At 32.9% G+C, this 16291-nt stretch overlaps 1 long non-coding RNA gene across 1 annotated transcript in view; it reads left to right on the top strand.

Moving 5' to 3' along the window:
• The first annotated feature begins 1594 nt into the window (after positions 1–1594).
• The window catches only part of LOC135964545 (uncharacterized), a 70816-nt gene continuing 56119 nt past the window's right edge, over positions 1595–16291 (top strand). Inside the window, exons 1-2 of the long non-coding RNA XR_010577030.2 lie at positions 1595–1689; positions 15883–15966. This is a non-coding gene — a long non-coding RNA (uncharacterized lncRNA). The remainder of the gene's footprint in view (positions 1690–15882; positions 15967–16291) is intronic.

Genomic DNA, 16291 nt, shown 5'->3' on the forward strand with positions numbered 1-16291 from the left:
TTTATTTTTTTTTTTATTTTATGTTGAGACAGAGTCTCACTCTGTTGCCAAGCTGGAGTTCAGTGGCACGCTCTCAGCTCACAGCAACCTCTGACTCCCTAGTTCAAGCGATTCTCCTGCCTCAGCCTCCCGAGTAGCTGGGATTACAGGCACGTGCCACCATGTCCAGCTAATTTTTGTATTTTTAGTAGAGATGGGGTTTCATCATGTTGGCCAGGATGGTCTCTATCTACTGACCTTGTGATCCACCCACCTTGACCTCCCAAAGTGCTCAGATTACGGGCGTGAGCCACTGTGCCCAGCCTATGCCTTAATGTTTTTTACACCTCAGTGGAAATGGTTTGAATTAGAATTATCAAATGCAAGGAAAACACTTATGGTATTACTAGAATATAGCAGAATATAATGTATGGTTGCTTAGTTTTATATTATTTCTGTAACTTTAAATAAATGAAAAATGCTTGATGGTGTCCTTTTCTGATAAAAAAAAAAAGTTTTCTGTCTCCTTCTCTGAATCAATTTACCATGCTCTCAGTATCACAACAGTTTTCAGTTGAGATTTTATTTATAAAGGTAGAAGCTTCTTGAGACAATTCCTTTTTGTGGTCGATAAAGCATTTCCTGCTTCTCCTCAACAGACTACCACTGGACCTGACAGTGGTAAAAACTGTCTCCATATGCCCGAGAGTCCTCTGTAGCTTCTGTGAAGAGGCAAGGTGCCTTTTGGCGGAGACAAAGTATATGTCATCTTCCTCCCCATCTTTTGTTAGGCTATATTTGAGGGACTAGAATATAAACATTTTTCAAAATATTGATTAATGTGGTTGTTTCTATGTTAAAAAATAAATTGAATCAGTTGTTTAGCATCAAGTGTACAAAAGGAAATACGTTGATTTTTTTCCCCACATGTCAGTTGGCTGTTACAGTAAATATTTTGGCACTGTATAGACATTAACATTGTCTACATGATGCCAAAATGATGTGTTGACAAAAGAAAAATGCAAATAAACTAGTTATATAATGTTTTATAGCTACAACTGTATTTTTCCTGATGTTATGTATTTTTTTCTAAAGCAGTATAATTATATGATGTTTTATAATTTATGGATATAAAATTTGGGATATTTTTCTTGATTTTAGGAGGAATCAGAATTATTAAGAGCCTATTTACTCATTTAGACAACTAATCTAAAAATTGACTTCATATTAAAGACTGACTTACAATACAAATTTTCTATAAAATTATGCTATGCTGGCCATAGTGAATTAAATAAAAATTAAGACAATAAGTAAAATATACACATATAAAACGTATCTATGATAATAGAATGAATAGTAGAATTTTGGCTCAGACTATTTTTATTTATGAGTAAATAAGAAATATAGTTAAATAATAGGGAAAACAGTATAATTAGATATTTCTTTAGGAGTCACTAGAATAAACACAAAGATGAATCACTTAGCATATACTTAGCACAATTATAGGGGCTGTGAGGGATACCCTGCTTTGGTTGAGGAAAATGTAATATTTATTAAACAATGTTGAAAATATACAACAGAATATAAATGCTAAAATACATTCTATAATTGCTTTAGGGGTACCAAGGAAAAAAAGATTGATGAAGGCTGTGTTGAAGAGGTGGTGTTCCAGCTGAGCCTAAAGCAAAGGTCAAGTTTGAATTGATAGAGGTGAGAAAGGAAGACATTCCAGATGAGAAGGGCAACGTGAGGGAAATCTAAGGGTGAAAGTAAGCAGGGTGTGCATTTCCAGATTGTCTGTGAAAATATAATACCGAGTGCCTTTATTTTAGACATGGTTCTAGAAAATATCTTGAATTTCCATCTCCTTTCTGATTTTGCAGACCTTGTCTTTATTGAAGTGTTGGAACAGTATTAGTAATAACGTTTATTAGACAATAATGAAAAGAAGAATGATAGTAATCCGCTGTCATATTATTTGTCTAATCTGCAATTACAGTTCTCACTGTCAACATATATTAATAAACAACCAGTCTTAAATGCTGTTCTCTAAATCCATTACTTAAATAGTGCTTTACAAGTAATGTGTTGAAGAGACCATGGTCTTAAGATTCAAAATCATGATGTAATTCAGCTAGATTTTGAGGCAGAGGTGGAGAAAGAAGGGCTGTGCAAAATAGCATGATGAACTCTGGTCTTCCTATTGGGTACTTGTAAGCTTTTCTCTAGGTTTCTTGAGACAAAACTTTTTTTTTTTCCCAACTAATGGGCAACTCCAGACCCCTGTATATTTATGAAACAACTAATGAGCAACCCCAAACACCTATATATTAATGCTGTATGTGTGAGTATGACAGGAGACATTTTATCTGCGTGCAGATAAAATGATATGGTTAGGCTTGGTAGTCACCATCTAAATCTCATCTTGAATTATAATCCCCAGGTGTTGAGGGAGAGACCTGGTGGAAAATGATGGGATCGTGAAGGCAGTTTTCCCCTTACTGTTCTCATGATAGTGAGTTCTCACGAGATCTGATGGTTTTATAAGCGTCTGACATTCCCCCTGCTTGCACTTCTCTCTCGCCTGCTGCAATGTTAATACGTACCTGCTTCCCTTTCTGCCGTGATTGTAAGTTTCCTGAGGCCTCCCTAGCTATGTGGAACTGTGAGTAAATTGTACCCCTTTCCTTTATAAATTACCCAGCCTCTGGCAGTTCTTTATAGCAGTGTGAAAACAAACTAATACATAACATTACAGGCATTCGGAGCTTTATAATCAAAGGAAAAAAGTAGGGAAGAAGTAGAAATAACTAAATAGAGAATGATTTATCAGGAGAATAGAGTGAGATCTGCTAGAAAATTCCTTCAAAAAAAAGTGCAATAGGTGAGAATATTTTTTGGTAGTTCGCAAAGCAGCCTTTCACTTTTAATAGTTATATATTGAATATACATTAGTATACTACAAAATGAGTGGGGTGTGTGTGTGTGTTTGTGTAATAAGCACAAGAAAACCAAAAATAGTGTGTAGTTTTTACATTGTGGTTCCCAAACAGTAACAGTATCACCTGGGAGTTTAGAAATGCAAATCATCAAGCACCACCGCAGATACACTGAATCAGAAACTTTGCAGCTGAAGCCCAGCAATCCCTCCAGGTGATTCTAATGTGTACTAAAGTTTGAGAACCACTAATTTGATGAATATATAATTGCTTAGGGTAAGGCTAAATTAAAAATTATTTAAATTTAAAAATATATTTTGGTATATAAGTGGTAGTTTAAAAAGATAAATATAATGAAAGTAGCATTTGAGTTACTGAAGTTAAAAATAATGCTCTCCTTTGTAGTACTGTAAAAACTGTGGCTTGGGAGAATTTACCATGAAGAACAAATAAGAAAATGAGGAAAAATAATGAAAGAAAGAAGGAAGGAGATGGGATTTAATGTCAACTAACATGTATCAGTAAGAAGCATGTGGAAGATCCTTTATCAAAATATTCAGTAAGTCATTTGTTGGGACTATCTTGTCTAATGTTGAATATCTGAACCTCATTATTACAAATAGTCCAGTTAAAGATAGCAGGGCAGAAAAATCCTTGACTTTATGTCCCAAGCACAGAAGCACTTCCCAGATGGCCTGAATTAATGGATATTTTGTTGGTTAAAACACCAAATGTCTAAAAGCAAATTAGAGTCATTTGGGTCAAAAAAAAAAAAAAAAAAACAAAAAAAAAACCCATACTTAATTTTCTTTCTATTTGGCAGTAATCCAGTTTGAATTTTTCTTGTGCCACTATCTATAATCAAGGAATTTGTGTAAACCTCAGGGGATTATATTCTCCTTCACAGAGAATGCCCAGGATAGGCTATTTCAGCCTCCAATGTGAAGCAAATGTGAAATTCTGTTTTTTTTTTCTAGACTTAGATTTAATAATCTAGTACCCGAATTGATTTTATCATGCAAGTGCCTACTGGTAAATTTAATAAATCATAATCTTTAATGATGTAATTTCTGGACATAGAGCATATTAACTCTAAAGAAGTAAATGTCTATCAGGCATTTAAAAAAGAATCTTAGTTTAGGCTTTGTCTCTAGTTTATACTAGCTCTGGTTTTAATGATATATTTTATATATTGAGCATATATTTCAAATTCTGGTAGCTAATCATATTATTCAGTGGCTATAAAACCCACTTTTGTTATATATTTATCATTCAAGTATTCTACTACATGCAATAAGAAATAGCCAATGTACATACTAGAAATATCAGAAGAGAGTAGCAAGCATTAGCAATCCTTCACTTGGGAAGAGGCAGGAGTTCAGAAAGAGACTATATGTCATGAGTAGGGCTTGAGAAAAACAGAAAATGGAGCAGGAACACCAAGTCACCAATGAAACCTTCAGTACTCCACATGTCACACTAAGCACAAGGAGAAAGCTGTGGTCCATCATTGGAGAAATTTGGAGTTGGTAGTGCACTGAGATAAATACAGCAACTACAAAACTCTCATCCATTTCAATTACTGGTGAGACTGATTCAACTACCAACACTAACAGTCTTAGAGAAGAAGAGATATATCAATTTCTGGGTACAAATAATAGTTACCTCAGTCTCTACTGTTTCTTCACACACAATGTTTGATGTTTATTCATATCTACTTTCATTCCTGTTTTTTTTTCCTGGGGTGTGTGTGTGTGTATGTGTGTGTGTATGTGTGTGTCAGACAAAAAAAAAAGACCCATTGGCAAGAAAACAAAATAGTCAGTAGAAATAGAAATAGAGATATCCCAGACGTTGGAAAATTTCGGCAGTCTTTGAAATAACTATGATTAATATTTTTAAAATCTAGCAAAAATGTAGACAAAATATTAACAGGAGAATTTCAGTAGAAGACTGGGAAGTATAAAAAAAAATTGAAAATGCTTAACAGAAACAATTCCTTTGCACTTATCTGCAAACTAGACAAAGAAGAGGAAAAAAATCAATGAACTTGAAGATAAGTCATTTGAAATAATTCAACTTGAAATGCAAATAGGAAAAAGAGAGAAGAAAAGAGAATTAAACATCCAGAAATGTGGGACACTATCAAACTCTACAAAATACCTAGACTTGGCATCCCAGAATGAGAACAGGGAATAGTGAGAACCCAACAATTCGTGTAGAGTTACAGGCCAAGAATTCACCAAAATTTACTGAAGTCAACAAACAACAGTTCCAAAAATCTCAAAGAACCCCTAGCAGACTAAATATACCTACGTACATCATAATCAAACTGCTTAGAAACAAAAATAAAGAAAAAATCTTGAAAATACCCAAAGAAAAAAGAAACATATAGAGAAGAACAAAGTTAATAATGGCAGTAGATTTTTCGTCAGAAAGCTAGTAAGAAAAAACAAAAGAGAAAAACAATGAAGTGACATGTCAGCTGGGTAAAGAAACAAAACAAAACAACTTGTCAACCAATAATTCTATACCCAACTAAATCCCTTTTAAAAATAAAAAATATGTAATTTTTCACATTAAAAATAAAATTAGAGAATTTATCACTAGCTTACCTGCACCACAAGATATGTTATTTAAAATAAGTCTTATAAAGGACAGAAATAATATGAGGTCAGTTGGAAATTGATGTCTACGGAATGGATATGTCCCAGAAATGGTAAAAATGTAGACAAATATAGAAGATATTTTTTCCCTTACTTTTGACCTTTTTAAAAGATAAATGATACTTTATAACAAAAAGAATGGTAAAATATTGTGAGGTTAATAACCAGTGTAAAAGCAAAATATATGGCAGTAGTACAAATGATAGGAAGGAAGAAATAGAAGTATACTGTTGTAAGGGTCCTGTGTTGTGCAAAAAGTGGTATACTATTGTGTGAAGGTAAGCTGTGATAAGTTAACAATGCATATTGTAAAATGCAGAGCAACAATTTAAAAAATAAAACAAAGATATATGGCTAATAAGCCTATAGTGGAGATAAAATGAAATTATTAAAGTGCTCAACTCAAAATATAGCAGAAAAAGAGGAAGAATGAAACGAAGAACAGATGGAATACTAGATAAGAAATGGCAAGATTTAATCCCAACCATATTATAGATTTAAGCCCAACCCTATCAAAAGGTGTATTTGATATAAATGGTCTAAATACTGAAATTTACATGTAGAAATGGCCAAATTGGATTAAAAAAACGAGCTCAAATATTTACTATTTATAAGAAAATTATTTTAAAATACATATGTCAAAAGTAAAAGGATGGAAAATATATACCATGAAACACTAATCTAAAGAAAAATGGGTATTAACAGAGATAAAGAAAGAAATTGCATGCTGAAAAAGATCCATTAATCGGGAAAACATAACAATCCTAACAATCCTAAAGGTAAAATTTGAATCACCTAATAATGGTACTTCAAAATACATAAAGCAGAAAAATAGTAGAACTGCAAGGACAAACAGACAAATCCACAATTATAGTTTGGATTTTCAAAACTCTTCTCTCAATAATAGATAGAATAAATAGGCAAAAAATATTTAAACCTACAGTTGGTATTGTACTTCTGCTTAATAGTAAAAACCTATCTGACCATATCTAGTCAACATTGTTAGAGGTCATAGTCACTTCAGTAAGTCAAGAGAATGCATACTGATTGTAAAGAAATACTGTGAGCTCTTCACTCACTGATGATATGATTGTTAATATAAAAAAATCTCAAATGTAAATTTATAAAAACCTAACACTAAAAAGTAGTAAGTTACAAAGGCCATAAAATTTAAAGTTAATATTTTAATACTCAATTGCTTTATATACTAGTGATAAATATTTAAAATGGAAATTAAAAAAAAAATACCCTATCCAACAGCATCAAAAAATATGAAATTTCTCTCATCACTTCAATGAAATACATGCAAGACATGCACTTTGAAAATTATAAAACATTTCTGAAATTAAAGAATATCTAAAGTAATGGAACTATATAATGTATTGATTGACTCAAAATTGTTAAAATATTACTTCCCAAATTGGTCTACAGATATAATGCAATTTTATTCAAATTCCAATCAGGACTACTTTGGGGAATTGACAAGTTTATTCTTAAATTTGTATGAAAGCATCAATAATTTAGAATAGCCTATACAATATAGAAAAAGAGAAAAAATATCTGAGCACTTACACTGCCTATCAGTGAGTTAGCAATTAGCTTAGCACAAATCTACGTTAGTAAAGACAATGTGGTATTGGCATAAGAACAATCATATAGATCAATGGAACAGAATAGACTACAGAAATAGACTCACATATGTTAATTACCTTCAAATTAACTTAATAAAATAATTCAATGGGAAAAGAATAGTCTATTCAACAAACAGTGTTGGTGTAATTTGATATCTACATAACAAATAAACTTTGACAACTAAAAAAATTAACATTATGAACCATAGACCTAAACACAAGAAAAGCTGTAAAACTTCTAGGGGAAGACAAGAGAAGCTCTTTGTGACTCTTAGCCAATGATTTCTTGGTATCGGACCATTTGTCACATCTTTGTAGGATAGAACCCTGCAGAGTGACTGATACATAGTAATATTGAAGAGAAACATACTCAGTATATAAACACATTTTCAGAAAGTTTTGAAAGCTGATTTGAGTAGTATGAACCCTCAATTATGCTGGCCTTTTGCCTAGAACCTTCATAAACTTTTGCATGTTGGAAGCATAGGCCCCTAATTTGATTCTGGAAATTCAGAATTTCTATATTCATTTGACAATTGGGACACTCTCTAACAAAATATTACTCTATTTGAATGACATGTATTTCTATGGCTCCTTGAGGTCCCCAAATTTCCAGGAATGTTTTTCTAAGTCATCCTTGACTTCAAGATGGAAAATACTGGCATATCACCTAGGTCATGTTTTGGATGCGGACATGGACTTGTGTATGAGAGTCATTAGGTGGGTGCCAGGCCTTCTGTGGGAATCATGTGATTTACAGATCCTGCTCTTGCTCCTTTTTCTTTCTTTTACTCTCCCATTCATTTACTTGCTTCTACCTCGTTTTGATCACCTTCCTATTTTATGAGGATAAGAAGAAAGACAAGGTGTGAAATATGAGAAGGGAAATGAAAAAGAAGAGAATAATTAAATGCAAGAGAATAAAACATGTAGATACATAGAATTCTGGAAACAGAATGATAAATCTTTCAAGGAAGAGTGAAATCCAAATAAAATTGTTAAAAGCTCCATCTGTAACATACAAGCTAGCCAGAGGGTGGGGTTGAATTTGGAAGTATTTGGGTTTTTAAAGTCTTCCTATCTATGAAATAATGTACAAAGTAAACTAAAATATTTTATTAGACATTGTTAAATGTCATTGAAAATCATGTTCTAGGAAAATGTTTTTTCCTCCAAACAACTTTGTAGGTAATAAAATTTCAATCTAAAATCTAGAAAAGCCTTTACAAGTTCTAAAGATTTTCATGGAACCTCAGCCATCTTTAGTTCTCCCTATTGAGGATGTTGCACATTTTTGGAATTGATTCAGAGAACAGTTAAGCACCATCTGTGTGCCATTTACAGTAGGAAAAAAAGTATCTTTAAACTATTTATATTCTGAGATTTTTTTATTCTTGTTGGACAAAGTAGAATCAGTTCTGGTTTCAGGAAGCAACTTGGCATAACTCAACTTAAAAGAATGAAAAACTGATATAAAAGCCTTGCTAAGGACGATATCATAATAAACACATGTGCTTATTATAAAAAAATGCATAAAATTGCAGGTTATCTGGTGAAGTTGTAGGAATCTTATTAATAGGCTTGAAGTGATCATTAACCTATGGGTGATCAACAGAAACTAATTCATAGGCTTCTTCTATATGATGTGAAGTATTTGTTTTCAAATGGTTATAATGATTCAGAGACATGACATGTCAGGCAGTAATCACATAATCACATAATCCATTAAACAAAATAGTTCAAGGTTGGCATACAGTCTCAACTGTGAATTATAGTTATTCAAATACTTTATAGTTACATTTTAACATGAGAGGTACTTTTTAAAATTAAAAATATTAGAAGCAACTTACTTTCTTTTTTTCTTTTTTCTTTTTTTTTTTTTTTTTTTTTTGAGAAAGAGTCTTACTCTGTTGCCCAGGCTGGAGTGCAGTCGCACGATCTCTACTCACTGTAACCTCCACCTGCCGTGTTCAAGTGATTCTCCTGCCTCAGCCTCCCGAGTATCTGGGATTACAGGCTCCTGCTACCGTGCCCGGCTAATTTTTGTATTCTTAGTAGAGACAGGGTCTTGCCATGTTGGCCAGGCTGGTCTCGAACTCCTGACCTCAGATGGTACACCCTCCTTGGCCTCCCAGAGTGCTGGGATTACAGGCATGAGCCACTGCGCCCGGCCAAGAAGCAACTTACTTTTTAAATGAGACACAAACTATGATAACTGTACACAGACACAGATTAACTCTTTAATCAAGTAACATGTATAAAAGGAAAATTTGATATATTTAATATCTATATCATTCAATAGTAAATAGAAATATAGCAATTCAATTACTTGTTTCAATTATTTTTATTTATACATAGCTCATGTAAAATCTCAAAGTTTCCCTTTCAGTTTTCTAGTTCTCCAGTGACTTGTATTTAATGGATGGCTTGCATTTCATAAATGGATACATAAGTGGCTATACTTTTTTCTGTTTTAGCATTTATTTATCCTCACTATTATATTACCATCATCCTTGACAATTCAAGAATATAGGCAGTGCATAATACTATAGACTTACATTGAATCCCAGAGCCTCGTCAATGGTTAGGATTCTATAACACAAACACTGTGTCTGTCACTTTGTACTGAGTGTTGGATGCAAATCTAAACCTTAGAAGGAGCTCAAGCTTATTCATTCCTTGAAGCAGTGTGCTGACTGGGTCATGGCTAAGAAGACCTAGGACCTTGGTTCTGGGGTTGCATCTTTATGTGCTAAGAACAAGAAGCCTTTATCTCCATATGAAATGGAATTTTGGTATTCTTAACTCCTTGATTTTATTTTTATATTTGGAGTATTTTATCTTTAATATATCTGATGAGGCATAGTGGGCTTTATTAATAAAAACAGAAAACAAACCAAAGGGAAGAAGAAATTGTCCTGGACAAGGTACATTTTTTCTTGTTTGGAAAAAATATGTCCTTGTATATCATATAAAGTCTAGCGTACTTTCTAATGGCCGAGTATTCCATATATAAACTTGTAATACAGTGTATTAATAGTAGTGATAAATATATGACATTTTCTTAGACTTTTCCTTTGTACCCATCTGTTCAGGACCTAGTTTGTGTGATTGGCCAAATATTCAGGTTGTCAGGACTTTGAATCTTACTCTACCTTGAAGACGTATCTAATCCTGAGATTACTTTTGGTCTCCTCGTATGGTTCCTTTCACTAGGCCTGCAAATTCCTTGAACAATTTCATGTTTCTCATAGGCTATGTGTAGTAGGTGCTAGAACACTTAAGACAGCAGAAACTGATCCTAAAACTGTGCATTATGTGTCTAAAATAATGACTTCATGGTCATCTTTATCATGTCAATAAATCCAATTTCACCAGTTGTGTTAAAATGAAGATACAACATTAAGAAAAAAAAGAAGAAGATCTTAAATCCTGTTATCTCAATGCTTTAAAGTAGACTTGAGAGCAAGCAAGCGTTAGGTAAAAGGAAGAGAATAGAGAAGGGAAGGGAAAGACAGGCATTTAAGAGCAGTCCTGAGATATCTTAAATGTAATACCAGTGATTTTCCTTAATGCTGTTCTTAGGATATAATATTTTTCTGGAGCAGGGAGAAATACCTGTACCTTTTCTTTCTCCTCATCTAGTAGAAATCCTACTCTATGACTGCAGTTTCCTCCAGTTAGAAATTCTTCACTGGTTCTTACTGATTTTTTTTTTTAATTCTTAAAGATCATAATCCAGGGCTGATTTGATACATTCAAACAAATTTTCCCTTTCTTTGGACATTTATGGTATTTGTTTGTAATTATTAATTATAAAATTGTTTTATATTCTTATAGTTCATGTTCATGAATTAACCTATATTCTTTTTCACAGTTTGGAAATGATCTTATTTATATTCCCAGCTTGCTTAGTGTCTAGGACTAGTAAGTGCTCAATAAAGTCTGATTACTGGATTCATGAATAAATGGAGAAATGAATGACTGAATGAACCTCAACATATACTTTGGTATAAATAAGTTCATATCAAAATGTAAATGATACTTGATCACTTTGTGTTATATCTTGAAAGTGGTAGTTTGGGAGGGTAGGTAAAAAAAACAAGCCATTGGACTATCTGAAGATCAAAGAGGGTAAATCTAAGCATAAAAATATACCCTAAAAGGGAGTCTTTAAGCAAACATATAGGAAGCTGCTGAAGATGGCATATGTTAATCCTTGCTTTAGAGTCAAGAACTGATTCTTATTTATTATTTCCAGTATTTAAACACAGTGCTTAGCATATATAATCAAAGAATGTTTGTTGATTAATTACAGCTGATATGTATTGCATTCTTAGTATATGCCCAAATCTGTGCCAAGTGCTTTATATATTCTCTGCTTTATACCTTACATTGATAATATAAGGTTTTATTATGAATATTGATATTATTTATAATAAAATAATATTGTATTTATTTTATGAATGAGGAAACAGAGACTTAGTTTTTAACATTATTAATATTCATAATGAAATAATATTATTGTCTTTATTTTATGAATGAGGAATCAGAGGCTTAGAAAGTTTTGGAAATTATGCCAAGGCCACACAGCAAGTTTTGAGACCAAAATTTAAATCCAGAGGTCTTACCTATCCTAAGAACCTTAACTCATAACTTTGAGGATTTCATAATGTATCTTTCAGTTTATCTGTATTTAGGTAAGTAAAAACTCCAAATATAAAACAGTATTTAGATCCTACAGAGTCATATTGTATTATCCTAGTCTATAGGTGGGCAATAGGTGATGAAGACATGCTTAAATGTTTTAGAGAAATGACAGGTCATTCACTAGGACAGAAAGCATATTTTGCTCAATTATGGTCATGCTATTCTATCTATATAACCTGTTTCAGGAGGATGAAGATTTAGGCACATTGGAAGCTTGTTTTTTAAATGGCTTCTGAGAGCATTCTATATCAAATACAAATATATATGTATGTCCATTCTCTATAGCCATTCTCTAAGTGTTGTCTGGAGACAGAGAGGGTCCCTGAAATTATTTCTTTAAGTCCAAGGTAAAAATAATAATATTAGAATGCCAAGACAATTCCAATGGGGAATTTTTTTTTTTGTAACAAATGGTGTTGGGACAACTGGATAGTCACATGCTAAAGAAGGAAATTATACCTCTACCTCATGCTATATACAAAGTCAATGCAAAATGGATTAAATATCTACATGTATTTATTTTAGCTGAAAGCTAAAACTATATACTTCTTAGATAAAACCAGGTATAAATGTTTATAACCTGTAATTAGGTAATGGTTTTTTAGATATGACACTAAAGTGACAAAAAATAAATAGATAAGTTGGACATCATCATAGTTAAAATCTTCTGTGCTTCAAAAGACATCATAAAGAAAGTGAAAAGATAATCCACAGTATGGGAGAAATTTTTTTACAAATCTTACATCTGAAAAGGGACTTGTATCCAGAATATACAGTTGACCCTTGAACAACACAGATTTAAACTGTATGGGTCTACTTATGTGTGAATTTTTTCAATAAACATTACACTGAGTGTGCCTGCCTCTTCTGCCTCCGCTTCTTTCTCCTCCGTTTCTTTCACCTCTGCCACTCCTGAGACAGCCAGACCAATCCATCCTTTTCCCCCTCCTCAGCCTACTCAATGTAAAGAGGACAAGGATGAAGACTTTTATGATAATCCATTTTCACCTAATGAATAGTAAATATATGTTCTTTTTCTTATTTTTAAATATTTTTGTTTCTCTAGTTTACTTTATATTAAGCTGTATATATACAATATATAATACATATACAAAATGTGCGTTAACTTTTTATGTAATCAGGAAGGCTTCCAGTCAATAATGGGCTATCAGTAGTTAAGTTTTTGAAGAGTTAAAAGCTATATGAGAATTTTTGACTGTGCAGGAAGTCAGCACCACAACCTCTGTTCTTCAGGGATCAACTATATAAAGAACTAATAAAATTCAATAATAAAATTATAAATAACCCATTTAAAAAATAGGCAAAGGATCTGAATAGATAGTTCTCCAGGGATACACGAATAACCAGTGAGTACATAAAAAGATGTTCATCGTTAAACATCAGGAAAATACAAGTCAAAATCACAATGAGTTGTAATTTCACATCTACTAGGATAGCTATGATAAAAAAAGAGCAATAATAAGTGTTGTCAAAGTTGTGGAGAAGTCAGTACTTTCATACACTGCTCGTTGGAATGTAAAATGGTGTCACTGCTGTGGAAAACAGTATGGTAATTTCTAAAGTAGTTATAGGACCCAGCAATGCCACTCTTTCATATATGCCCAAGAGAAAAACATCTGTCCACACAAAACTTATATAAGAATGTTTATATTAACATTATTTATGGAACAAAGAAGTGAAAACAGTCCAAATGTCCTTCAAATGATGAATAGGTAAATAAAATGCGGCATAGCCATACAATGGAATATGAATCATCAAAAGAAATGAATGACTGATATATGCTGTGTCTGACCAACATAGTTGTTTTTCAAGAAAATGCATTATTCAAATTGATAAGAGAGTGGTTTATTATTGTAGAGTTTGGGTAAATAAAAGCTATATCAACAATGAGCTACATACAAAATTGGTATGCATATGTTGGGCAAAATCTTTGGTTGAATTCTACACTGGTGTCAATGAGGTTGGGCAAAAAACAACTAGTAGTAAAGGAAGAATTATGTAGAGTGTAAATTTAAAAACGATTGGATATTACAGTGGTTTGGGAGATATTTACAGTTTGATGACCTGAAATAGAGAGACCTCCTTGAGTAATTGGGACATACAGGAGAGACCTCAGAAAGCCACACCTTAGGAGTAGAACGAAACTAAATCTAGAATAAAAGTTACTGTAAACCTGCCCTAGCAGGATGAAAAGCAATCCTCAGAATGATCATTTAAAAAACTGTTTTCTAGAATAAAACATTCTTTTATAGAAGACAAAATTTACACAACCAACAATGCCATATTACAGTTCTCATCATCCAATCAAAAATTACATGTAAAGAAGTAGGGCAGGGCGGATGTGGTGGCTCACGCCTGCAATCCCAGCACTTTGAGAGGCTGAGGCGGGCAGATCACAAGGTTAGGAGATCAAGACCATCCTGGCTAACACGGTGAAACCCTGTCTCTACTAAAAATACAAAAATTAGCCAGGCATGGTGGCATGCGCCTGTAGTCCCAGCTACTCGGGAGGCTAAGGCAGGACAATCGCTTGAACCGGGGAGGTGGAGGTTGCAGTGAGCCAAGCTTGTGCCACACTGTACTCCACCTGGGCAACAGAGTGAGACTCTGTCTCAAAAAGAAAAAAAAAGTAGGGCAATAAACTCATAGTCAGTAGATACATCAGTCAGCAGAATTAAACTCAGAAATGGCATAAATTAAGGGCGAAACAATATTTTGTTATATAAGAGGCCATAATGTAAATATTTTAGGCTTTGAAGGCTGCCTATGGTCTTTATTGTATGTTTTTCTCTGTTGTGTTTTGCTGTGTATTTGTGTGTGTGTGTATTTAACAATATTTCACAATATGCAAACCATTCTTAACTCATGGATTGTACCAAAAAAGTTCCACGGATGATAGTTTCTGAGCTGTTACATACTGATAGAATGAAAAGAAAAGGAATTTAAATTAGTATAAATATGTTTAATAATTTAAAAGAAAATATGAACATAATTAGAAGAAAAAATAAAACCTATTTATAAAAGAAGCAAATGGAACTTCTTGAGATGAAAAATAGAATATCTGAAGCAATAAAGTCACTAAATAAGTTTTAAGTGCGTGATAGATACCATAGAAGAAAATGTTTAGTGACGATGAATCAGAGCACTAGAACCTAAAAGAAAAGTGATTTAAAAAATGAACAGAGATTCAGTGACATGTTGGACATTAATAAGCTCTCTAGCACACATGTAATTGAAGTCCTTAATGGTGAGGAAGGTAGGGCATAACATAATTTTGAATGAATAAGTTTGAAAATTTCTTAAATTTGGTGATATATATACATCTGCACATTCAAAAAGCTTAGTGAAACCTAAACTGAATATGAATAAATGAAACCACATCTAGACGTATCATAGTCTAACTACTAAAACCCAGTAATGAAGAGAGAGTCTTCAGAGGAAAATGATATATTACATACAAGGTAACAAATTTAATTGACTTCTCATTATATGTAATGCAAACCAAAAGGCGATGGGATGATATTCTTAGAGAGTTGAGAAAAAAGTTAATCTAGAATCTATATCTACCAAAAGTGTCTTTCAAAAATGAAAGTTAAATGAGACCTTTGTAGAATAACAAAAGCTGAGAGAATTTGTCACTGAGGACTTGCACTAAAAGATATGTTCAAGAAAGTTCTTCAGGCTTAAGGAAAAGGATGTTGGATAGAGATATTTGCACAAGAGAAAGAAGAGTTTCTTAAATAGTAAATATGTGAATAAATATAAAAACTTATTTCTCATTAAAATTGTATTAAACTATATTTGATTAAGAAAAAGTAACAATGTATAATGGGGTATATAATATGTGGAAGTAAAATTACTATTTATTTTTCAGTGGAATTAAGTAATCTAGGTTTTAAAGAGATTATATGCTTTCTTCTTCTTCTTTTATTTTAGGTTCCAGGGATACATGTGCAGGTTTCTCACATGGGATAAATTGCATGTCGCTGAGGGTTGGTGTACAATGATCCCGTCACCCAGGTAATGAGCATGATACCTCATAGGTAACCTTCCAACCTATACCCCCTTTCAAGCAGTCTCCAGTGTCTATTGTTCCCATCTTTTGTCCATGTGTATTCAGTGTTTAGCTCCCATGTATAAGTGAGAACAGGCAGTATTTGGTTTTCTATTCCTGTTACTTCACTTAGGATAATGGCCCCCAGCTGCATCCATGTTGCTGCAAAAGACATAATTTCATTTCTAATGGCTGTGTAGTATTCCATGGTGTATATGTACTACATTTTCTTTATCCAGTCCTCCATCAATGGGCATTGAGGTTGATTCCATGTCTTTGCTATTGTGAATA

Source organism: Macaca fascicularis, chromosome 8 (assembly GCF_037993035.2).
Source record: "Macaca fascicularis isolate 582-1 chromosome 8, T2T-MFA8v1.1".
Classification (NCBI taxonomy): Eukaryota; Metazoa; Chordata; class Mammalia; order Primates; family Cercopithecidae; genus Macaca; species Macaca fascicularis.